Source organism: Sinocyclocheilus anshuiensis, unplaced genomic scaffold (genome assembly GCF_001515605.1).
Source record: "Sinocyclocheilus anshuiensis isolate Anshui unplaced genomic scaffold, SAMN03320099.WGS_v1.1 scaffold103, whole genome shotgun sequence".
In the NCBI taxonomy this organism is placed as follows: Eukaryota; Metazoa; Chordata; class Actinopteri; order Cypriniformes; family Cyprinidae; genus Sinocyclocheilus; species Sinocyclocheilus anshuiensis.
This window is the reverse complement of record NW_015548201.1, coordinates 128,224-153,148: the sequence shown is the minus strand read 5'-3', so window position 1 is coordinate 153,148 and position 24,925 is coordinate 128,224. Positions and strand designations below refer to the sequence as shown.

The 24,925-nt window shown below is 36.6% G+C and overlaps 1 long non-coding RNA gene across 1 annotated transcript in view; it reads right to left on the bottom strand.

The window, feature by feature from the left end:
* LOC107653318 (uncharacterized) overlaps nt 1-24,148 on the bottom strand; it is a 28,107-nt gene extending 3,959 nt beyond the window's left edge. Inside the window, exon 1 of the long non-coding RNA XR_001630207.1 lies at nt 23,783-24,148. This is a non-coding gene — a long non-coding RNA (uncharacterized LOC107653318). The remainder of the gene's footprint in view (nt 1-23,782) is intronic.
* Between the last annotated feature and the right edge of the window lie 777 nt (nt 24,149-24,925).

Below are 24,925 nucleotides of genomic sequence, written 5' to 3'. Positions count from 1 at the left end.
CTCTCTCTCTCTCTCTCTCTCTCTCTCTCTCAGCATTCCAGGGACTCAGTGGCCCCCAGTGTGATTGTGCTGCACTGTGTGTTTCATTATATAAGCCAGTGCTGCTGAAATGAGCAGGGCCTCTATCTTTTTCACTTGGTCACTAGAGACCGGCCGCAATTAGGGGCAGAGCAGATACGCCAGGCTATGTCAACATTTACTAAGAAATCCATTGCCTTTCTCCATCGTACGTCAATAAATGAATCTATACCTCTCTGCTAATGCTCATGCTAATGCTCTGCTAATGCAAAACAGCTTAATTAAGCTGTTTTGATGGTTTTCTCTCACAGCTTTTCAGACTGCCCAAATATGGTGCTTGTGTCTGATAGCCTCTTAGGAAAAATATGAATCCCATGATTCATAGCGCTATTTGTACAGCTACCTCTCTCCCCTCCTTTTGCAACAGGCCTGGGAGCAATTACACTCTATGACTCCAGCCATATGTGCTCGGGCTTCTCAAATTCTTATTCTCTGATTTAACAACCCCCCTTCATATCTTTTCCATTCAATGACTTGAAGTATTTTCATTCTTTGGACAATGAACAATACTTGAATGCTTTTTTTCTCCTTACAATCTTTCTTTTCCATCACCAGCTTGTCTGGCTTTCAGCAATCATCTCATGTCATTGCTTTTGTTGTACATTCAAAGAGGAAATGAATATTGAATAATTATATAATGATCTAACCTTATGTGTGACTTGAGCTACCGATGAAAGCTTCCTCCCTGGCTCAGCCGGATCGTTTTTTAATAGACTCAAAGAGTGTATTTTTACTCTATGTCCTATGGTAAAACTTGACCATAAGACTGATCGGAGAACAGTTTTGTGGTTTCTCTCATAAAAGATGATCCCGGGATTCTGGAAAAGCCCTGATGTTTTACACTCCTTTTTTTCACTGCATACTATATGCGTTATTTAACCACATGGTTCTCCATTAGCCCCTGCTGTGGACAACAGGACATTTTGAGCAAGGAAAAGTGCCTCAGGCCACGGACACAAAACCAAGCCTTTCAACAGACAGAAAGGACTCATTCAAGTTCACCGCCTCCACCGAAGAGTTCCAGGGCATTAGCCGAAAGAGCTGTCCTGCAGCTGTTAGGCAGATGCCCTGATTGTGGGCCTTGGGATGACCCCACTTTTCGGGATAGTCCAGGGGAGCAGATAAACAGACCTTCGTTGCCTCTTACACACGGTCAAACAAGATGAGATGAAAGGAGAATGTCAAGTCGCTGATGTCATGCCTTGGAGTTGTAGATCAACGTCAGGCTGTATATTTTTGCACACATAGCTTTTCCTTGACCTTATTTCATGCTACTTTTGATCTAGAAATGAGGATGTGCTCATCGGATTACATCTCTGTCTTCTTTGAAAAGTCTGAAAAGTCTCCGTCTTTCATCTGAAAGTCTTTGTGCTGAAACATAAGCAGCTGTCTGCGCTGACAGCATGTCAGAAGCGGGTTCAAGCTCAAACTTGTGGTTGACAGTCATTTTAGGACTACTGTGACACCTGGGTTTACCCTCACGTCATTCTAATCCAATCTGACTTTTTTCAGTGTAAACAAAAGGGGGATTTTGAATTGTACTGCATGGAAAAGAATGACTAATAAATGCACACTTGCTTTCAAACTTCAAAAATGATGCAAAATATCATATAAATGCTACATACAACCTGTACACTATATAGAGTCTTCTTAGGCCATGAGAAACATTTTGTGAAAGAAAATTTAGTCATTATTCACTGGAAATCGTGACAACAGCCTTAGCTCTCCTTTGGCACATTCTCCTTGTTCAGAGTTCTTGAATTAATCATTCTGTTGAGTTGGATCTTTCCAATGAATCATTTGATTCAGTTTACAGAAATGATATGAAATAAATATATAAAGAAAGTGTAATTTAAATTACAGTACTGCTTTAACACAGTGGCGAGGATAGGCGCTACATTGTGCGCTTCTATTATATGGCAAAAGGTAAATGCAATAGCTGTCAATCTACTATGGTTTGCTAATGTTTGGTGAAGCTACAAACGAAAATACTGGTATTGATTGGTCTACTGAAACAATTACACTTGTATACTACTAGCTGAGACCTTTTTCAACGACATATGACAAGTCTATGTATTATGTAATGATAATGCCATTTTTAGCTGTCGGAATTACCTTGCTTGTTTTATCTCAAGAATTGTAAAATGATGTACTTTCATTTTAGAGTAGGCACTGAGGTCCAACATATTTCAACAAAGTCTACTTGCTTTGAAAATTTCTGGCCTCGCCACTGCTTTAACAACATCAGAACAACATCCAGAAAGGCCTCTAGGGCTTTAATGCTCTAATGTTCACTAACATGCTCGCAACTTAACAATGACCTCCCTTTCCAAGTAAACAGACATCCAAAAACAAATATAGATAAGTAGAAACAGGGTTTTTTGAGGAGGGTTTATGTTAGTTTATTCCCTCTCACGCTCTTGCGCTTTGCCTCTGCATTTTTCTCTTTTTTTAAATCCTCTTTGGGAAGCTGGATTTTGATGCTTATTCCATGCAGAACTTCCTGTGGTTTTACTGGCCCTCTCGGCTACTTGACGGGGTTAAAAGTCAACTATCGGTGTGTGTCCTTTTAGTCCAGCCTCAAAAGAAAGGCTTATTGTTTTAATGGAGGGTCTGTTGTGTGTTGTTAACAGCCTCACGTACAGTCATTCAGGTGTGTAATGGGGCGGAAGTTGATAGTGCTCCATCAGAACATAACTGTCTTTGAGATATGATGTATGGACCAAATGGAGCTGGGAAAAGAATTTCCTTTGTTTCAAAGGAAACGGGAGGTGATGGAATGGGAGGGCTGGCCAATTTGACATTACCTTTTTTAGTTAGACAGCCTTTTCTAAAATCAGCGTGATTCATTGGGGTGTGTGGCCTCACTGAAACTACATTTCTTTTATATGTGTCTGTTCTGCGTTGGGTTATTGTTGTGTGATCGTATTAAGTCATAGAGATTGATTTCAAAGCCTTATTATTCTTTGTTTTACAATGCAATTCCCATAGTCCAGCCCTGCATTGTGGTGCACAAACTATTTCTTCTTTTATTGAAAAATGGTATATAACTGACGCAACATTTTCCTCTTTCAAAGCACTAAGATTCTCAGTATTTTTCTTCAGTAAATACACCCAGAATCAGTAAAAGACAAACTATAAAATAACAAACCACAGCAGACATGTTAAATTTGTTCACATAAAAAACAAAAACGATTTAAACAGCCTAGCGTCCGAAAGTGGACAATAATTTAGCATATTATAAGACGACAGTAATGTTTTTTGCAGAGGACATGATTTCCAGTTCCTTTTACTGTTCTACAGTACATAAAACTCAAAACCGTTTTTGCTCAGCTTGGTAAAGCAAAACTTCAAGGTCAAGTTTTATTATTCTGGATGAATAATTCAATCAAGGAGGGACACAAAACTGTCAACATGTCTTTGGAGAGACTTTGGCCTCCATTTTCTTATTAAAAAGTCCAGCTACGCAGGAAGAAAAAAACTCTTCTGGGAATATCCCACTATGAAATTATTTTGTTCTCTCTCTCATAACACACGCCTTGCATTCAGGTGCGTTTTGTGTGAGTTAGGCGTGTTTTAACTAGGCCTTCTTCTATCCAGCATTTGTGAACACAAAAGGAAGACCGCAGACATGCACTCACCCGGGATGGCTGGACCAGACTTGCCCTTTGAGGTTTTGATATGTCATCACTTCCCAAAAGGCTGGGCAAAAACATCACCCCACCCCCAACATTTCTCTAATGCTGCATTCCAGACACCTTGGAATTCTCCCACCTCTTCCTTTAAAACAACCACTGGAATGGTGCTCGAGGTTAGACATCTGGCATCATTTGATGTCATTTCCAAGATGACCGCCCAATTTTAAAGAACAATAAATAAATAAATAAATAAATGTTCTTTCGAACTTTCTATACATCAAAGTATCCTGAAAAAATGTATCACAGTTTCCACAAAAAAAATATTATCAATGTTGAAAACACTTGTGCAACCTAATATGTTATTTCTTGAGGACCAAATCAGTATATTAGAATTATTTCTGGAGAATCATGTGACACTGAAGATTTGGTATATTTAATATTTTTCTATTTGTTGGCTATTTTAGAGCACTCACAAGCATTTTGTTTCTTAATGGTTGAGGCTATACCATAACTGGCGTAACAAAACAAAACTGTCTCAGTGAGTAAAGGCACCATCTTTTTTTGTTTTTTAACATTTGACCATGATTTATGATTCACTGGAACCTTATTCAACTCAGAAATGTCTTGCTATCAGTATTTTAAAGACAAAAATGTTTTAGTATTTACAGTCGATAATTATATCTAAAATATCTCCAACATTTCGGTAAAATATAATATTGCAGTACATTAATCACACAGTAATCCAGGAGTGGCTTGACTGATGGTGGTTTGTTATCAGCAGGCTCTGAAAGGGTTCTGGCTTCAGCTGAGATGAACAGGGCAGTCCGATCTCTGTGAGGAATGTGGAATCACTAAATGACCAATATTAATCCAAAGCTATTCTTGGACAAACTCTTAAAAAAAATAAAAATACAAAAGAAACAACAAAAACTTACATTTCACTATTGTTATGCATTATGCATTTTTTTTTTTAAATTGACATTTCCAGCGGACTGGAATGTTTTCTGGCACTGGTGGGGAAAATATTCCAGAGAGGATGTCATTGAATGTCAGTGAAACCAAATCTCAAAGTCCCTGCTATTTGCATTCAAAACTGAATAAAGCCAAATACTTTCCTTCCATTTGTCACTGTAATATTATTACCGTGCTTTCAGAAAGACTGAAACACTTTCAGCAAACAAGTCGTCTGAATCTGCGAACTATCGCAGAACATCCCCTCATGCACGTCCAAGCACCCTGTAAACGGTAGACAAATTACTCCCTCTCCCAAACAGGTTTTTTTTTTTTATTATTATTATTATTTATTTTTGTGGTTTGAGTCTGAGTGGGTTGTTGTGGTATAACTGAGTGTTTTGACTGCCAGTAACAGGTCTTGAGATTTAAAAGAGATAAAAACAGACCACAATACTCTTATGCGGAATATTTGTTACTATTTATCTTTGACACATCTATACCATTATACCTGACAAAGAGTTGCTTGTCTTCTGCTATAATATAATAAGATATAAAAACAGACATTCTCTCTGTTTTGTCTTTGTTATGTTTAGCACATGGTATTTGCAGATTAATAACCTAATGACATTCAGTCATTTAAAATGTCATTTTTGTTAAAACAAAATAAGGTTTTAACTGGAGCCAAACTGTTTTTACAGACTGTTTCTTGATATATATATATATATATATATATATATATATATATATATAGACTGAAGAGGTTTGTTGGCTATTTTTAGAGCACTCACAAGCATTTTGTTTGTTCATGATTACAGGTATGTTTGTGCCATAACCGGCATAACAAAACAAAATTACTCAGAAATGTCTTTCTATCAGTATACAAAGAACATTTATTTTTGTATTAAGTATATTAACCCACAGACATCAGCTTTGCAAGCTTCAGCTACCATATTGTACAAAAGATTTAGCTATAGCATATTTTTTCATGCATTTACTGACTGCCTACATAAAATTGATCACTGGTTTTGATGCACATTAAGTCTATGTCATGCAGTGATATTCATGTAGTGACTGGTCATGCAGATGTTAAGTTGGTATGTGTCTGAGGGGTGGATGGATACTGTAGGCCTGCTTACCATTATACCTGCCCTGTAATGAACAATTCCATGCTGCGGCCAATGTGATGCCCACCATGAAAGTCCAACATATGGTACAACCCACTCTCAGACTTTTTCCTGACATGTCTAAAATAACAACAGGAGAAATTAATGAGACTATTGGTAGTTAGAGCAGCATGGGAAGTCTCGGTCATAGCCAAGTTATTTGGGTCTGAAGTCTGTATCATTTCTAGCCTCCCACCTTTTCTATCAACCACAGACAGAGATCACAGACTGAACAAAAACAGCCTGATTGAAGGTCTGTTAAAAACAGTCTTCTGTAGCTATTCTTTGAGCTATCTTGCTTCAGCTTTGTTACACTTCCTGTCATCTTCCTTTGATTACAACCACAGCTGAATCCCATTAGGCATGGAAAACTTTATTTTTTCCATTGGCCAACTGTCATATTTTATCTCTTTTTAGACAAAGAAGTGTCTGTTTCACTGCAAAGACCAAAGGAAATAATGTTCTTGTTAACACTTGCCATGTTGATGATATTTATGTCATAGACAAGAGTTCTTTGAGCAGATACCAAAGTTGAATTTAATGCAAACCGTCAGGCAAACGTGGAGCTGCAAGCGTTCTAATCCAGTGTTAGTTCCAGCCTCAGACAGGACCGCACACAGTCCGTTTGCTGAATGTCTGATGCATACTGCACACAAAACTATAAACATTCATGATTGAGCAACTACAAATCAGATTTTACACAATTTCTAGAGGGCCCATTTTCTTGGTGTTTATGTATAGCAGTATGTTATTTTGTAATGATGATGCCAAAAGATGCTTTCTCTTAATACTGTACAAAATAGAGAATAAAACACTTAAAAAAAATTAAGTCCTTTTTATCAGTAATTGGTTAATTAGAAGAGAAGCTTGAACTTCAGTATATGTCTATTCTCAACATCAGGATATCAAATTAAATATATTTATTAGCAAAAGTAAAAGAGTAAAAATATATTTATAAGCAAAAGTAAAAAAAAGTTGTTTTTTTTTTAAAGTTCAAAAAGCAAAAGATTATGGAAGCTTGTTTCCGCCATGAGAAAAATTAAATTGAAACTTTTGTGAGATATAAAGTCAGAATTGCAGATATAAAGTCAGAATTGTGGAGATTACAAAATTGCGAAACAAACTTTCTCAGAATAAAATTGAGAAAAAAAAAGTCAATTGCAAGATAAAAAGATGCAATTACTTTATTTTTTATTCTGTGGCAGAAAAAAAAAAAACTGAATAGTGAGATGTAAAACTCAGAATTCAGAGAAACAAAGGATAAATTGCATGCTATAGGTTTGCAAGATGTAAACTCGGAATTCCAAGGGAAAAAAAATATCAGAATTCTGAGTTTATTTATTTTTCAAGTTAGTCACAATTTCCTTTTTTTTTTTTTTATCCCCTGCATGGCGGAAACAACCTTACATAAGAGATAAAGAGAGTTAAAATAATAAGAATAAAAAAATAAATTTAAAAAAATAATAAAATAAAATATTTATTTCTAAGCATGAAGGATAAGTCACAATGTTTTGTTAATAGTCAAAGTCCTGGCTGTGTGAGACTATTTCAGCCTTGGAGTGTCTTTTGGGGGGAAAAGATCATACTTAAATACAGGTGCATTGCAATAAAACTCCTTGCAGTTGTTGCCCGGGCCTTGCAGCTTCCTCTTTCCATATCAATTCTGCTATATAACATTGCCTGTTGCACAGATCAGGAGTCACATCTGCACGCCTGGGACTAAAGTAAGTGTTTTACAAGCCTCTGTACAGAGAACGATACGCTAATTACAGGGAGCAAAATCGTATTGACGGGGGATGATGTCATCTTTGTTATATTATCTCTGCTTAAAAGCTACTGCAGATGCTCCGACATAAAAATCCTCACTGTCTCCATTCACTCTTTTCACAGAGCACACCTCTAGTATGGGAACAAACTATGGCAAACAGGAGAAGCTTATAGGTGGAAACTGGGAGGAGGAAGGCCAGTTGTTGGCAACCCAATAGGAAGTGCCATGATTCTCTTTGACCTTGGGAGGAAATGACACAGTGGAAATTGCAGCGAGTTGTTGAAGCCAAGAGAAACCGAAGCCTCTGCGCTGTAGGCTCCCGCTGCGTGGGCCCGACCTGGCACTCAATTCCATGGATATGATGTGTTCCGGAAAGAAAGGGTTGGTTAAATGCCTGTTTCAGAATATGGTGAGAATTGGAGAAGTTATTTCCGCTAGAGAGATTGGCTGCAGGTGGTGCATTGTAAAGTAAAACCCCTTCTAGCAGCACTCTCTGTCTTTAACTACTATATTACCATATGTAAATTACCAAAATAGTACTGGTTAAAGGGATAGTTCACCCAAAAATGAAAATTTGCCCATTATTTACTCACCCTCAAGCCATCCAAGGCATATATGACTTCCTTCTTTCAGATGAATCCAATCGGAGTTATATTAAATATTGTCTTTGATCTTCCAAGCTGTTTAATGGCAGTCAGCGGGTGTTGCAGTTCATCAGTCCAAAAGAAGTGAAATAAAGCACATCCATCCATTATAAAAAGTACCTCACATGGCTCCGGGGGGTGAACAAAGGCGAATCGTTGTGTTTTTGTAAGAAAAATATCCATATTCAAAACGTAATAATCACTTTAATATAGCTTGCGCCAACAGTTGTACATGGAAGCAGCTCCGGAGGATGACGTAAGATGTCGGCGTTGCACATGCGCCAGTGAGTCTCGTGACTGCATATACACCTAGGATGCCTTGAGGGTGAGTAATTCATGGGCTAATTTTTATTTTACCCTTTAAATAATGACATCAGTTAGAAAGGCACAACAGAAGAGACATTGATCAAAGCATAAAGGGACATATGGGTTGTATTACCACCTAAACCCAGTTTCCAACAAGCTCGATGACCATATATATATATATATATATATATATAAATAAAACGCTTAGCCGAAATGGACTCTATTTTCACCCCATCAAGCAGGCCACAACAGCTCGTGCGTCTTGTAATTTCAGCCTTTCGCCAAGCCTTAATTGTCTGGTTAGACAGTAAACATAAATTAGTTGCTTGCATCTTTTCAATAGAGAGCTCTACTCTGCAGACAGAAACATTTGCGTTGCTTAGTGAGAAAACAACTTGTAACCAACCTTTGTGATTCAAATGTGGCAACGTCTGTGGTGGGAGAAAGCCATTTTTGACGGAAAAAAATGGTCGGATCACAGACATCTACATGCTGCATGAGGCATGTACGTTATGTATACAGTTTGTGTTGGCCATAACTTCTGCATATGGAACAAGTATGCACTAAAAATCCACAAGAGAAGCTTACAGCCATCAGCTAGTGATGGACGATATCCCGGCTTTTCTAAATACTACCAGGGCAGATATCAATACCAATTCAAAGAATAAAATAGTATTATAGCCATTTATACGCTATATTTAAAAGCTATCAGCAGCAATTAATAAACTTTGAAGTCTACATATATTTTACATAAAGTGTGCAACTTTTCATCACTAATACCAAAATGTAATTTTTTTTCCAAACAAAAGAAAATACAAAAAATGTAATGAAATCTATCTTTCTATCCAGGCAGGATAAATCACAACGTGCTTTTATAGTCAAAAGTCTGGCTATGCAAGACTATTTCAGCCGTTGTTGTATTGGTCTTGCAGATTCTTCCTTCCATATGAATTCTGCAAGTATAGCAAATATAGGCAAATTTAGCTTCATGCTATTCAGTGAAGTTAAAAACTTTGAATGATGATGTTACACTGAGCTGAGGGAGAAAGACTTACAATTCTAACACAATTATTTGTTAACACTAATTTTTCCACACCAATAAACTTAAACTGCTGGTAGTCTTTTATCAGACTTGTGATTAACTAGGTTATGCAAGGCAATGACTTTTAAGTATTAAAGCATTCCTTGCATTCTGTTTAAAAGTAGCCCATAAATATTTCATTGTACGCTCACCTACAGAAGAAGGTGTGACACTTTGCTTGTCAAATAAGATATTAAATCACTCTTAAGTGAAGAATTGACCATAATAACTTTAAGGAATTTTCTTTTTTCAGCAGGATGCTTGTTTTTGCAAGTCCCCTCTTCCTGGATGTCTATGTTCTTGGATTAGCTGAGTGTTTGCCGGGTCCAAATAAAACACAGCTGACGTCAGTCGCTGGAGTCCTGCCCTTCGAACACCAACCCAATCTAAAGCATGATCTCTGAGCAAGATCCTGTCCAGACAATGCCCCACTTCCCTTTACACCAATGCAAACAGGACTGGCCATGGAGCACTCACAGTAAAAACAGGCTGACAAAGAGCTGGGGCTGAATGGGGGTAGAGGAGCCAAAGTCTGGGATTAGCTAGCAGAGGGTTGACGGGGTCCCTGCAGCACGGACGTGAACTTCAAAGGCCTGACCTCTCAGAGCACAGGCACACAGAGTGATGGGAGTGATAGATGCTGTAATCTGAGCTCTTTTTGTCCCGATGGACTGCATCGGTCATCCTGGGTGAATTTACAGGATGGCATTTTGTACTAATGTTGCTGAAAGACACTTTCAGTGGATAGGCTAAAAAACAGATAATAAATTCTCAAAATAATGAAGGGTTTTTTAGTAAATGGCCAATGTTTTTAGAAAATATTGACTGCAAACTTTAGAGGTTTAAACTCAACATTATTTTATTTTACATTTTATGTGAGGTTTGCCATTTTCCAACCCTAAATACAATTTGAATTCCTGATTTTGTTCTGTAGTAAACATTAAAAATAAATGACAGCTTTCATTTTCATTCTCTAAAATTACATTAAAATTAAATTCAATTTTAAATTCAATTAAATAAAATTTAAAATAAATATTAAATTAAATGTTGGTTTAATCTATTCCCTATTAATTTAAATAAGTAAATTTCAATGTTTAATGATTTTCTTAAAATAAATCCTTTTTAACACTAAATAGTTATAATTCCTGATTTGTATGATTTTGTTGTAGCAGTAAACATTAAATATATTAACATTAAATTAAAATAAGACATTCAAAATAAAATAAAATATTTTGTAACTCCATATCAAAATGGTCAAGACTGTCATGACCTTTTAGGTGGAACTGGCCAAAATCAACACTGAAAGAGGGGGAATCAGATTAACATAATAGTTTTCAATAAAAATAACTATGGGATTTGTCTCTCTAATACATTAACAGGACTCCAAAATTGATTACAAACTTTCAGTGGAGATATTTCCATTCTTTTAGAAGTCTTTTTTCTTTTTCTTTCTTTCTTTTTCTTTTTTGCAACCTTGGGAAACTCTAAGAGCAGAACATTGGGTCTCACACTGTGGATTTCACACTTGGCTGTAAGCAGACAACAGGTATTGAGTGGAGCTCCACAATCTTGTTGGATGGCATTACACATCGCTCCTAGTGTCCTGATGGGCCAGTGGAGCTCTCTGGATTCAGTTTTCCTCGCTGACAGCGGTTAATCCACTTTGGCTGGTGTTGGCAGCACCAGGCCAGGGCTCCACAATGCCTTGCTTTGTTGCCCATCACATGTCCTGTGGAGAGCTGCAGATGCGCCCGCGCAGGAGGGACCACTACACTCTTAAAAATAAAGGTGCTTCACGATGCCATAGAAAAACCTTTTTGTCTAAATGGTTCCATAAAGAACCTTTAACATCTGAAGAACCTTTCTGTTTGTCAAAAGGTTCTTTGTGGCGAAAGAAGGTTCTTCAGATTACAAAAAGGTAAGAAAGAGATGGTTCTTTAAAGAACCTTTGACTGAATGGTTCTTTGTGGAACCAAAAATGGTTCTTCTATGGCATCGCTTGAAGAACCTTTTGAAGCACCTTTATTTTTAAGAGTGTATGGCCGACTTCATCAGCTCTGCAACCCCTCTGAGATCTGCCTCTCCGGCACATCAGTCCCTCAGCTTCTGTAAGAACAGCTGCCAGCAGCTCACAGTTTAACCCATGGGCCGTTAAGGACGTCAGCACAGATTATGGAATTAAACTGACTATGATTAGGAACAGATATCACCACAGAGATGCCTGACGTCTGGTAGCAGTCTGGGGGACTGTCTTTATCATCTTTAATGTGCTCTCTAGTGGTTTTGTTTTATTTGATTTTATTTGCCCCCTTACAACCAAAGGTCGTAAAACAATGAACTCCGAGTTATTACAGTAGATCACGTTCCAGAGATCCCAAATTCTTGTTTCCCTTCAGCGTTCCAAAAGCTTGTGACTTGAGACAAACTGCTTAATATCATTATCTTCAAAGAAGCCACAGGAAAAGAAATCAGATTCATGCAGATGAACTTTGAGATTTGCTAAATGCATGGCACCCCTTTGAGAGAAATGAACTGTGAGGCTTCAAAGAGGACAGATAACAAGAGCCGTTTACTTTGATGCAAAACTGCACTGCAGTGTATGTCACACCCACAACCAGCCCCATTCACCATGATGAATGTCAGCAGATGTCAGCACATTAGGTTACCATGGGAATTTGTTTTTGTTGTTTTTGAAAACAGGTGACAATCACATCCTTGCCCTATTTTTTTAACCTTATTTATTTACTTACTGATAGCACACTCCCGGTCTTATTGTGAAAAATGAATTTTTGTATTTTAATCTAAAATAAAATGAATTAATTAAATACAATATTGTGAATTATTATTTTTTGTACATTAATTTAAAAATTAAATTAATAAATTAAATATTGTGACTGATTATTTTTGTGAATTATTTTGAGCAAAAATTGAATTAAAACAAATTAAATAAAACAGAAACTTAAATCTAATGATTATATGATAATGTACGTTAAACTTAAAATACAAAAAAATACTGTCACTGATTAATTTATGCACACACTTAAAATTAAATAATTTAATTTAATATCGTGAAAAATTATCTTGAGCATACATGAATCCAATATTAAATCAAATATTGTGAAAAAATTGTGCTTGTTAATCTAAAATTATGATGAATTATTAATTTCTGCTTGTTAATCTAAAATTAAATAACTACAATAAATAAAATACTGTGAATAATTCATCTGTGCAAATTAATTTAGGAATAAATAAAAATATCGAATACAAATAATTAATCTTTAATTAAATACATTAATAACTAAAAAGTAAACACTTTTTGAGAGCCCACTTTTCACAATCTATGGGTATGTGTGTCACACACAGTTGCAGAGAGCACACGATGAAGATCAGGTTCAAAAGTCTTTGATAATCCACAAAAAGGCTAATCCAAAAAAGGCAGGCAAACTAAATACAACCGTAACCCAGAGATATGCATTGATGCAGAAGTCTACACTGACATGAATAGACAAATGAGAAGTGAAAACACAGCAATTTATATACAAAGGCAAACAAGGGTAATTAATGACACTCAGTTGGACAGAATAACGAAAAATCAAATGAGTGACTGGTGACAAATTAAACTCGGGCAGGCAGGATTACAACAGAGACAAATAACAAACTCAAAACCAAACATAACAGACAATGTGTTGTTGAGTATCCTCAGAAATACAGCACATTACAGAAGTAAACAACCATATTCTCTTTCTTTCTACAGCTGTGCTTCATTTCATAATTTACGTAAATATATGGCTCTTACTCAGTTTTCTAAGAGCCAAAGCCATGTGCTGTGCAAGGAAGAGCACTTTCTCTCTCAGTATGCTGAACTCTGGCATGTTGTTTCAATAGGTCTGAAAGCCTCAGTAAGCGAAAGGAAATCCCCCCTCGGTGAATCAGAGCTGCCAGTATGTGTGTGTCCAAGCCTCATTTCACCAGAACACTGACCTTTTACACACACACACACACACACACACTCATAGACACATATACATAAAGTAACAGAAGTTCACAAAAATAAATAGCCTAACTTGTTCTTTATGGATCGATGCACAGTGTTTATGGTTAGACAGCAAAGATTGTATAAATAGTCAAAAAAAGCCACTGAAATGTCCATATTTAGTGACAGGACATCACATATGTGAAGTGAATTTGAGTGGCATCAACAACTTCTTCAAAACAATTTTTAAAAATGATATTTATATAGTCAAAGATTGCTAAGGAAAGACTCTTGATATGAGTTTCCAAAGAACACATTCAAATAATTCAAGTCTTTTCTTCCTTCTCAGTCATGTTAATAGTTGAGCAAGTTGTTTTGCAGTCTTGCTTCTGTGGCATTGTGAGTGGCAAGCTCTACCATAAAACCATCGATGTGCCAGATACCAGACACGCAGCCAATCGAATGTAAGAAGCAGGCTACAAATATTCAGTGGAAGAAAACAATGTCATTGTTGTTTTTGAAAATCAAAGTGCTGGAAAGTAATATTCTGTGTAGAGCACAAATTCAAGCCTCTCTCTTCTTTGCTGAAGTTTTTGCCAGAGTTTCTAACCATAGTAAAGCCTAATTAGAAGCTACACATGTTAAATACCAGTTTTGGTTATGAGAAAGTTTCTTCTAGAAAGTATGAATTCAGAAAAGCCATACTCAAAAAGGGGGGGGGAGGGGGGAAAAGAGAGAGAGAGAGAGAGAGAGAGAGAGAGAGAGAGAGAGAGAGAGAGAGAGAGAGAGAGAGAGAGAGAGAGAGAGAGAGAGAGAGAGAGAGAGAGAGAGAGAGAGAGAGAGAGAGAGAGAGAGAGAGAGAGAGAGAGAGAGAGAGAGAGAGAGAGAGAGAGAGAGAGAGAGAGAGAGAGAGAGAGAGAGAGAGAGAGAGAGAGAGAGAGAGAGAGAGAGAGAGAGAGAGAGAGAGAGAGAGAGAGAGAGAGAGAGAGAGAGAGAGAGAGAGAGAGAGAGAGAGAGAGAGAGAGAGAGAGAGAACAAAATCAAAGAAAAAAGCGTGACTAATTAAGATCCGATTTCTTATTTCTCTTTGGCAGGGTGACTGATTATAATGAGAAGGAATTCGCCAAACTGTTTGAATTACTTGTGCTTGCTAAGTTTACTATTGCTCATTCTTAAGAATTTGAACGAACTCGTAACCCGAAGGCCTTTCATACATTCATACATCTCCGACGTGTACTAATGGCCATATTAACTGAATACAGAATTCAGACTAAATCTGTATAATGTGAAATATTATTAAATTAAGTTTAAATTGAAAATGTAATTTAACAGCAGTTTCTATTCAGTAAACCTGACTAAATAAAGACAATTCAACCAGTTTATATATCTACATTTTGTGACCTTTCCAAACAACCAATTTATAATGTATGGTCATTATTAAAGGAAATATTCAATGTAGTAATCATCACTCATTTCATCAGAATTATTGCACTTTCACATAAGCACAAATCAAGAGAACATCAACTCATGGTTTATTCACATCATCTAGTTTCCTGATGTATAATATTCATCATATACATTAACACAATCTTTACAATATGAAAACTGGAACAACAAGCCAATATTAAGTCCAACGATTCCAAATTATGTTAATGATTCTCTATTAAAACAGTGGGGGGGGAAAAAAGTGTCACGGAAGTTGTGTGCATTTATTCAGCAACCACAAAAATCGCAAACAATATCAGAATTCATGTTTGGATTTATTACACTTTAGTCACAGCAAACAGTGTGAACGTCCACGTGAAAGAAAACAGACTATACGCTTTCATTCAAGCAGAATATCGCCGTGGAGATCACTAAACTCTAACATACATGTTTTCCGGTGTTTTCAGATCATCTGTGTGTGTTTTTTTTTTATCAGCGAAGTAAAGCACTGGAGAAACACTCTGATTGGGAGGGTTAACTCGACATCTGGCAACCCCAAACATGAACGCTTATGGAGGCTTAATGCAAATGTCAAATGAAAATGAAATATTTTTTAGGATAAATAACCAGCAGGCAAATATTGCAGACAACTATGCCTAATTAATCATGAGAAGCAGAAATCGTAAATCACAAGTACAATCTGATTTATCATGCAGCCCTACTCAAGTCTCCAAACAGATTTTTGGTTGCATAACCAGATCGTGAGCAAACTTATTTTGAACAGTGTTTGTAAACATATGAAGAGAATGAAATAGCATCATAGAGCATGTGCAGCACAGAGTGAGAATATCTCTCTGGACAGGCAGAAATAAACAGTGCAATGGCTGCCAGGTGCCATCGGGATCGTCTCATTAAAAAAAAAAACAGTAACAGCAACCCTGAAGTCATATGTGCCTCTCACACTGCATTACTGATTCAAGTTCCAGAGACTTGTTTCTGTCCCTGAACCGCGCCACATCTAAAAACACCTTTCTAGCCTTAGGTGACAGCTTGTAATACTTTCAGTGAAAACCGCTTATGGTTGGAGATGGCTGGGCTAAACCTGAGTGTTGATTCAAGCTGTCAGAATGGCATATGGTCACTGGCTCTCCCCAGAGAGATGTTATTCACGGGTGGACGGAAGAACGAATGCCCCAGGTATCAGTTTTCTGACCCACATACGAATGTGTGCTGACAAACATACTATGTGGGACTCGTCTGGAAGCAAACCAAGCTTGTTAAGAGTACGCAGAAGTCATGAGCTTAGCAACTTCAGTTGTATTTTTATCTCTCTTTAATTAGGGGATGGAAAGAAAAGGGCAATGGAAGGAAACAGAAATAGAAGCGAGAGAGTGAAGTGAACAAGAGAAAGGAAGAAAGTCAAGATGTACACTCATTCAAGTCTCTTATGCTCAACAAGACTGCATTTATTTGATGAAAAATACAGCAAAAACAGTGAAATATTATTACAACAAAAAAAAAAAAAAACTGTAAATATTATTACAACAAAAAAAAAAAAACTGTTTGATTATTATTATATTTTAAAATTTAATTTTTCCTGTGATGGCAAAGCTGGATATTATTGTGGAAACTGATAATTTTTTTTTTCAGGATTGAACAGAAGGATGAATAGAAAGTTCAAAAGAACAGCAGTGCACATTATAAAATCTAGTAAGCTGCATCTGTAGCAAGCATTTAATTAAATTTTAAAGCAGAATTTGCCTTGCAGATGAAGTAAGAGAAAAGTAAAAAAAATAATTACAGACTATTTCCCCCAAAATATGTGCGCGCTATTTATATTCATGCATTGCATATTTGCACAGACTGTGCATTAGCATTATTAAGAGCATCTCATGCGTTTCTTGTGCAGAAAACTATTTGTAGTAACTGCCTATGTAGTATGTTCGCTTTTGAGGGTCCATTCCATTTAGGAGGCTGCCTTAGAAGGCAACTGCCTATGTAGGCCGTAGACAGCTCACTAGGTGTTGGAACAGAGCCTTATTCTGAGTGCATGAGGAGAAGGAATGCTTTGTTTTACTGCTTCAAAAGGTCATGTTATGATAACCCTCTGCATTAAAATATTTATGCACTCAGTGGACCATGGAAGAGGAAAAAAAAAAAAAAAACTTTAATAAAAAAGGATCACGGCCGTCATTCGCTGGTATGTGTTCCTGTTAACATTACCGTGCAAGCTCTGCTGAACATTAAGACACGTAGGATTTTACACGAGACATTTGTTCAGTAATCAGTTGCACCACACTGATTGCACTGTATGGTTTTGACCAAAAAATAAAATAAAATAAAATATACATCTTATAATATATTAAAAATAACCATCACATACTATACAAGTCATTTGTTCAGGAATCAGTTAGACTACACTGATCATGCTGTATGGTTTTGATTCACTAAAAAGATAAGAGTCTCATAAGAGTCTTTTGCTCAGGAATCAACTGGACTGTGTTGGTTGCGCTATATATAATTTTGATTTACTAAAAAGAATTGGCTCATAAGAGTCACTAAACAGAAATTACCTAATGAGTGTCATTTGTTCGAGAATCAAGACTACACTGGATGAGCTGTAATGTTTAGCATGTCCTGTGTTTGCAACCCTGTAGAACATCTGGGAACTGCAAAGCAACTTTATTCAGAATAAAACAAGCATCTGAGTGGAAAAAAAAAAATGGAACATCTCTCAACACAGGCAGGCACTTTAATGGGAAACTGGTCTGACTGCTTCAAAAATAAGAATTGATCCCAGACTCTGAGAGTTTCCCCCTAATCTACAAGTCCCAGTCATATGCCCTACTTCTAAAGGTTTTTCAAACCCACATCCTCCACTTAACCAATACATGTCATCATCGACAAACTCAGTGCAGTTCTTAGCCCAAACAACTCAAAGCAGAGGCCAGATGGAAGCCCATCTCAAAATGACTGGAGAGGCAAGTTGTCTGGGATGGAATGGGGCAGATAACGTTTCACCAGCTAAAGGAAATCAAATCTGTGAGCCACTTTGACAGGAAATTAAACAGAACAACATGGTTTAAGACAAAAGCCCAACCAAGCACAGAGGGATTCCTCAATGCCAGACCCAAATGATCTGAAACTCAATAGGACGTACATGCAATCACTCTCCAGGGGCCTACCTCATCTGGAGATGAACGTCAAGATCAACTCCCATACACTAAAATATCTGGAGCTTAAAGATCATGTGCTTGGAGAAACGTGCAGCATTAACATCCATATCCATCTCTGGTGATATCTTCCTCCCTCCAAAAATATTGCTTTAATAATCTCACAATAGGCCAGACCAACATACTGAAACCATGAAGCACACACTCAATCTGTATTCCATCCAAATGTCTCATTCTATTAGCGAAAGGGTTATCAAATCAAGCCCAGACGCGTGGTTATGTGCTCCAACCTGTCATTTCCAGTGCTATTAATAAAGTTGCTGAAGAAAAGAAAACCACATCTGGAACATCTCACAACTGGCCTCTGCTTGTGAGAGGCGTCTCCTTTGACCAACCTCAATCGAAGATCCAGATAAAACACAAAATTAAACTTCAAGACTATGGCAAACGCATCAGACCCGGTGGACTAACCATACCAACCACATATTGATGTCATTATGGCGATCAACCACTTTCTACAAATCACATGCCTTGATATATGAACATCATCTAATATTTTAACCCATTTATGTCTGATATATAAAATAATAAAATAACTGTCAGGAACAATCTATTTGGAACAGTTTATTGAACCTTTAGTATTGTGTGTGTGTGTCTCTGTGTTTTGCTGAATATCATATTTGATACATCAGGCTTTGATGGCTTCCAATAATATGTATTGTAAGATGACATTTAAATGATTAGTTTATGATAAAAGCTCCGTTTTTAATGTAGGTGCCAAAACTCAATGCCACGCAAGACGATGATTGAGATTGTCATATTTGATACTCACACTTCCCAACATGATGTTTTAAAATGTATGGTTGTAAACCTAAATTTCTTCAGTCCAGCAAGTGTTCATCTTAAAATATCAATAACAGTATAAAAACAGTTATTCTTGCTTTAGAAAAAAATAAGTAAAGATTTCACAGCAAAAGATGTGCACCATGCCCTGAGGGGGATGTTTTTAGAATTTTTACTTACCAAAAAAAAAAAAAATAAATAAAAAAAAATAAACTATTAATCACATCACAGAAGGCATGTAGTATATTGTGAACAACAGTTTTTCAGCTAAGTTTTGATAAGGTTTCTAACTTGGAGGCCTTAGAAGAATTTGCATATCTAATATCATACACTTTACACACTTAAATCTCAATTTTTATTGCTCACTATGCTAAACTAGGCAGTCTGATGGATGCAGTTTTTTGTTTCATTATGCCTTTTATGCTCTTCAATCCGTTTGAGCTCAAAAGGTAGGTCCAACCTGGTTCCAGTTCTATGTTACCATGTGTCCTGCCTTCAAACCAGCCATGCACCCTCTTGTCTAATAACCCAAAATAAACCTCAGTCCTCATCAACAGAAATAGAGGGATGTGGTGTGGTTTTGGCACTACCCAGCCTGCAGGGAGCAATGGAGGATGTGCATCTCGGCAGCATCCCTCCACACCCTCTGGGCTCCTTTCAACACCCAATCAGCCACAGCAACAAAGAAATATGGACCTGCAGCACCCGGCCAGCATACAATTTACGACACCTCAAAGGTGCTTTTTATGTGGAGGACGGTGTGCAAATTTACAAATAAAACCTTCAATTCCTTTCAGACTCACCATTGGAAAAACCCACAACCAAGGTTGGAAAACTCGTGGACTTTACGTTATGTTCTTCGGGGTTCGTGTAGGATAGTTTGCTTTTGCCACCCTTGCACATGTCATACACACACTAAAAGACAAATGCTAAAAGAAAACAGTGAGTTTTGGGTGACAGGCTGCATGTATGTCAGTTTCAGGCAGAGTGAAGCAGGACTGCTTTCTCAAGAGTGTTACTTTTCACCAAAGCCTCCAAAATCAACATTCCATCGAAAGATAGATAGATAGATAGATAGATAGATGTTGGAACTTTGTGCAGGCATGGATTTCACAGACCTGGCCTCATCTCAAGGCTCAAAGACTGAAGCCATTTGTCTATGTAGACATGGTCAACTACCTGTAATCTGTCAGATGATGGTCCAGTGACTAGACGTGAAAAACAATGATTAATTGGGTCTTTAGGCACAAACAGAGTGAACAGCCAAAAACTGTCATAGCTGTAATTTAGAAGTTAGCACACATGCCTTGATACTCATGTGGGCGATGCAAGTTCAAATCATGCTTGCGACATTTCCTGATACTCTTCACTGCTCTTGACTATTTCTTGTCTTATCTCTCACTGTCCCTATTAATGAAGTATAAATATTGTATATTATGAAGCATAAAATAAAGCATATTGATAAAAATGAATATTCAGCCAGATTTTTTATGTTTTTAAAGACATTTAGTTATATTTTAATTGATAAAAATACAGGAAAACAGTAATATTGTGAAATATTACATTTTTAAAACAAAGTTAGTAAACTTTCCATTTTAAACGTCATTTATTTCTATGATTGCAAAGCCGAATTTTCAACATCTAGTTTTCAGTGTCACATGATCCTTTACAGAAATCATTTTAATATGTTAATTTGGTGCTCATTATTTATTATCAATGTTGAAAACAGTGGTGCTGCAAAATATTTTTGTGGTAACCATGACAGAATTTTCTGGATTCTTTTATGAATAAACGTTTAAAAGAACAGCATTTATTTGAAACGGTACAAACAATTTTTTATGACTACAGTATGCAGGTCTTGCAAAAACACCCCATACTTTAGCACTGAAAAAAAAAAAAACAGGGAAATACAGAGAAATATTATCCAGGCAGCAATAAACTAAAGTAAAACTGCTCAATGCATCTGCTTTTAATGAATTTCAGGAGTGCAGCACAGACAATACCAATACTATCAGCGTCTGGGCATCTCAATTCTCCATTTCTGATATACATGTTAAACTGGGGTGTTCGTGGACCCCTGCTATCTCTCAGCTGGCCTCTGAGCTGTACTGCCATAAAGTGAGTTCAGAATTTAAAATTGCTTTTGTAGGTGATGTCATGGTGGAAATGTCCAGACATCTGTCAGCCTCACAATTTAATGTGGAATCTTTCTGTGCTTGCGCTAAAGATAAAACACAAGGACATCACAGATTAAAAAAAATAAATAAATACAAGATGGGAACCATCATTATTTTCCATTAGAAAATACATAAGGTACAAGGCACTTAAATGTGGGGAAATTGACATCTTTATGTAATCATCCCATTACTTGAGGAAACTGCTCAAGCGTCAGAGCATTAAACTGGAATCCTAATTCTGGCTATGACTTCAAAGTGTTTTCACATAGTGCATGTCTCTCGAAAGGTCTCCAGGTGAAAATCATCAAATAATTTCAAGCTTCATTTCTTCTGTGTGGAAAATAGAAAGCGAAAGAATTCTGTTTTGCCTAAAATGTGCACTCGAAATCACCCAAAGCAGTGTCACAGGTCAGCGCGGAAGGACACCAGTGAAAAGATGCTGCCGGAACTGAGTCTTTGCACAAATATGTGTCAGTTCCATTAGAAGAGGCCTTCCAACAGCCCATAATGGCAGCAAGGGACCTCAACCAACATGACATATAGGTTTAACGGTACAGAGAACTCCCTAAATGGGAAACAACCAGAGGTGGCTAGAGGAACCTTTAGTGAACTACTCCAGGATCTTTCCTATCATAATGGACCAGCCTGGAATATAAACATTCTTCAGGTTATCCTTTACATGACCACAGACAGAGCAGGAGAGGATCTCTGATGCATCATTTATCAAAGCTCTCTATGAGGTGTTTAACTACAAATGAATCCAGTGAACAGCAGACAACCATGCTTTTGGTGTCTGACAATATCCTAAGTCTAAAGTCTCTCCTGGTATGGGGAGTTTTTACTGTGGCAGTTTTCACTTCTACTCTGGACTTTTATAACTTGTGAGGTTTGGCTGCGTTTTACTGAACACTTTACATGCACATAATTAGCCTGTAGCACATTTGCAGAAAGAGGCAACACAAGGCATTTTCGGCCTCTAATGCATCTACACAGGTCTTTCATGAAGATTAAATGAAGTAACAAATCATCAGGCTTTAAAATCATGATTCGTGCTGTGCCTCTGTATAGTTATTACAGATGTGCCACTTCCTTGTGAATAAAATTATGACCATGAGTTGACAGGTCATTTTGTTCTGTTTACTCATTACTAATACATGGGCAGTTGACTTGAAATACTTTTGGGATACTGATGTGTGGTGCTATACTTCTAAGACTATTTTACACATTTTAAAAAAATCATCATTATTATTATTATTATTATTATTATTATTATTATTATTATTATTATTATTATTATTATTATTATTATTATTATTATTATTATTATTATTATTATTATTATTATTATTATTATTATTATTATTATTATTATTATTATTATTATTATTATTATTATTATTATTATTATTATTATACCACTTTAGTGTATCTTGCCTGTCACCCAGCATTTATTTTGCCGTATGTTGAATGTATATAAATGTAAATTAAAATCAGTTTCAAACTGTTTTCTTTCCTCCACCTTCTTTTGAAAGGTCAGAAGATACTTTTAATCTATCTTCCTCTAAAGATACTGAAAAATCAGCACATAAAGTGTTTTGGCCTTGCTGGCATATGCAGACATGCCTATTATGAAGAAAAATGAATGCGTCATACATGGAAGCTACGGTTTCCTTTTCTTAATAGAAGCATAGTTTAAGAATTATCTGCGAAGCAAGGAGACAAAACACATCTGGTTACTGTTCCAAAAAATGAACACGAAAAAAAAATTTGATTTCCACATCCACATCATTTACGGAGAGTACCACAACCATGCCAATGTCAACAGTGCAGAGAAACACAGAGGTCTGCCAATTACTGTTAAAGCTCACTTTATTTTTATACCCAGACTCCCCAGCACAATTGCTATAGACTGTTAGAGGCATTACACTAAGACCTCACTTTGTCACCTTTGTAAAATATAATAATCAGGTGTGCTGTAATGTGTACCTGTGTGTGCACTGCAGCACAGCCAGTGCTGCAGTGTTTAGTTAGGACACAAGAACTATGACATCATGCTAAAATACACTGTGGGACATTGTGTTATTTGTAAAATACAGGGCAGTAAATGTTTAACCAGACAGTACAGACTCACAGTTTTGAATCGTACCATTGACAAAGTCAATTTATTCTTGGTTTTTCCTGACTTCATTAGGTTAAGAGCACATTAAGGCCTGTGGAAAGTAGATTCTTCTTAGCATGGCTCTCTAAACACTGTACATAAAGCCATTTTAAAGCCTCTAGTTTACATTCATGCATTCAGCAAAGATAACATTTAAAAAAAAAAACAGCTTTTAATTTGATGGATATTATTAACAACTCATAACAAGTTGCTGTCAAGTGAAGTAAGACATATACGGATCATATACCTGAAAGGCCGGTCTGTTGACTGCACAATGTCAAATATTAAGACCATGATACATTTTATACATGATAGACTGCCATCTGGTGGACAGCATCTAACATTGAATGAATATTACAGGAAAAAGTTTACCCAAACATTTAAACGCTTTAATTACTCACCGTCTTGTCGTTCCAGTTATAAATTGACCTTTTCAATTATTCAAGGATAAGATGCAAGAATGATCCAAAATAAGACGTATTGGAATATTGCTCATTGAAACGCTGTTGACATCAGTTGCGTTTAGCGTGCTGGTATGTAATTAATTAAGACGTTTTCTTAATCAAAACAAGATGCACTGTTGAAATACGTGAAATACAAGGCCTAATTAAATCGCGAAGGTAAAACGTGACTCTCTCCTCGGGCTATATTTAAATAAGAGAAATAAAAAAACAGTATACAACATTAGTATGCTATTACAACTGATTGCGAACTGATATGTACTACTTAATTCGACAGAGGTCCTTATAACGGGGTGAAGGAGGGAGGAGCTAGGAAACAAGGAATTATCAATTAGTCAATGAGTTGAACGTGAGATCCAGATCAGTATGGATGAATTCGGAATAGCATACTACCGCCACACTACTACAATATGCTGTAGTGCAGGGGTGCCCAACCCTGCTCCTGGCGATCGACTGTCCTGCAAAGTTCAGCTCCAACCCTAATCAAACACACCTGAAGCAACTAATTAGGGTCTTCAGGATCGCTTAAAAATTAAAGGCAGGTGTCTTTGATTAGAGTTGGAGCTAAACTTTGCCTTCAGGATCACTTAAAAATTAAAGGCAGGTGTCTTTGATTAGAGTTGGAGCTAAACTTTGCAGGACAGTCGATCACCAGGAGCAGGGTTGGGCACCCCTGCTGTAGTGCAACTACTTTTATGGTGTTTTTAATGGTTAATCATTTAAACCATAGTCCCCGTTCACTTTTATTATAATGAAATTAGTGTCCAAAAAGAAGAAAACCATATAGATAAATGATTTGATTTATTTTTGATAAAATTGAAAAGAAATTAGGGAAAAACAGTTCCTGTAAATAAAGTTTAAAAAGGCTTATTCCTTTATTATTTTTAAGTAAATGTTAAATGTTCTTTTCAGAATATAAAGTATAAAGTATTACGTTTAAATATAAACCATTAATAATAATTAGGGATGCTAATGCTAATTGGTATTGGTATCAGCCCGATACTGAGCTCCTGTACTCGTACTGGTTCAAATGCCCCATACCAAGCAGCATGTGTTAAGTGCCATATTCAGACAATGAAACAC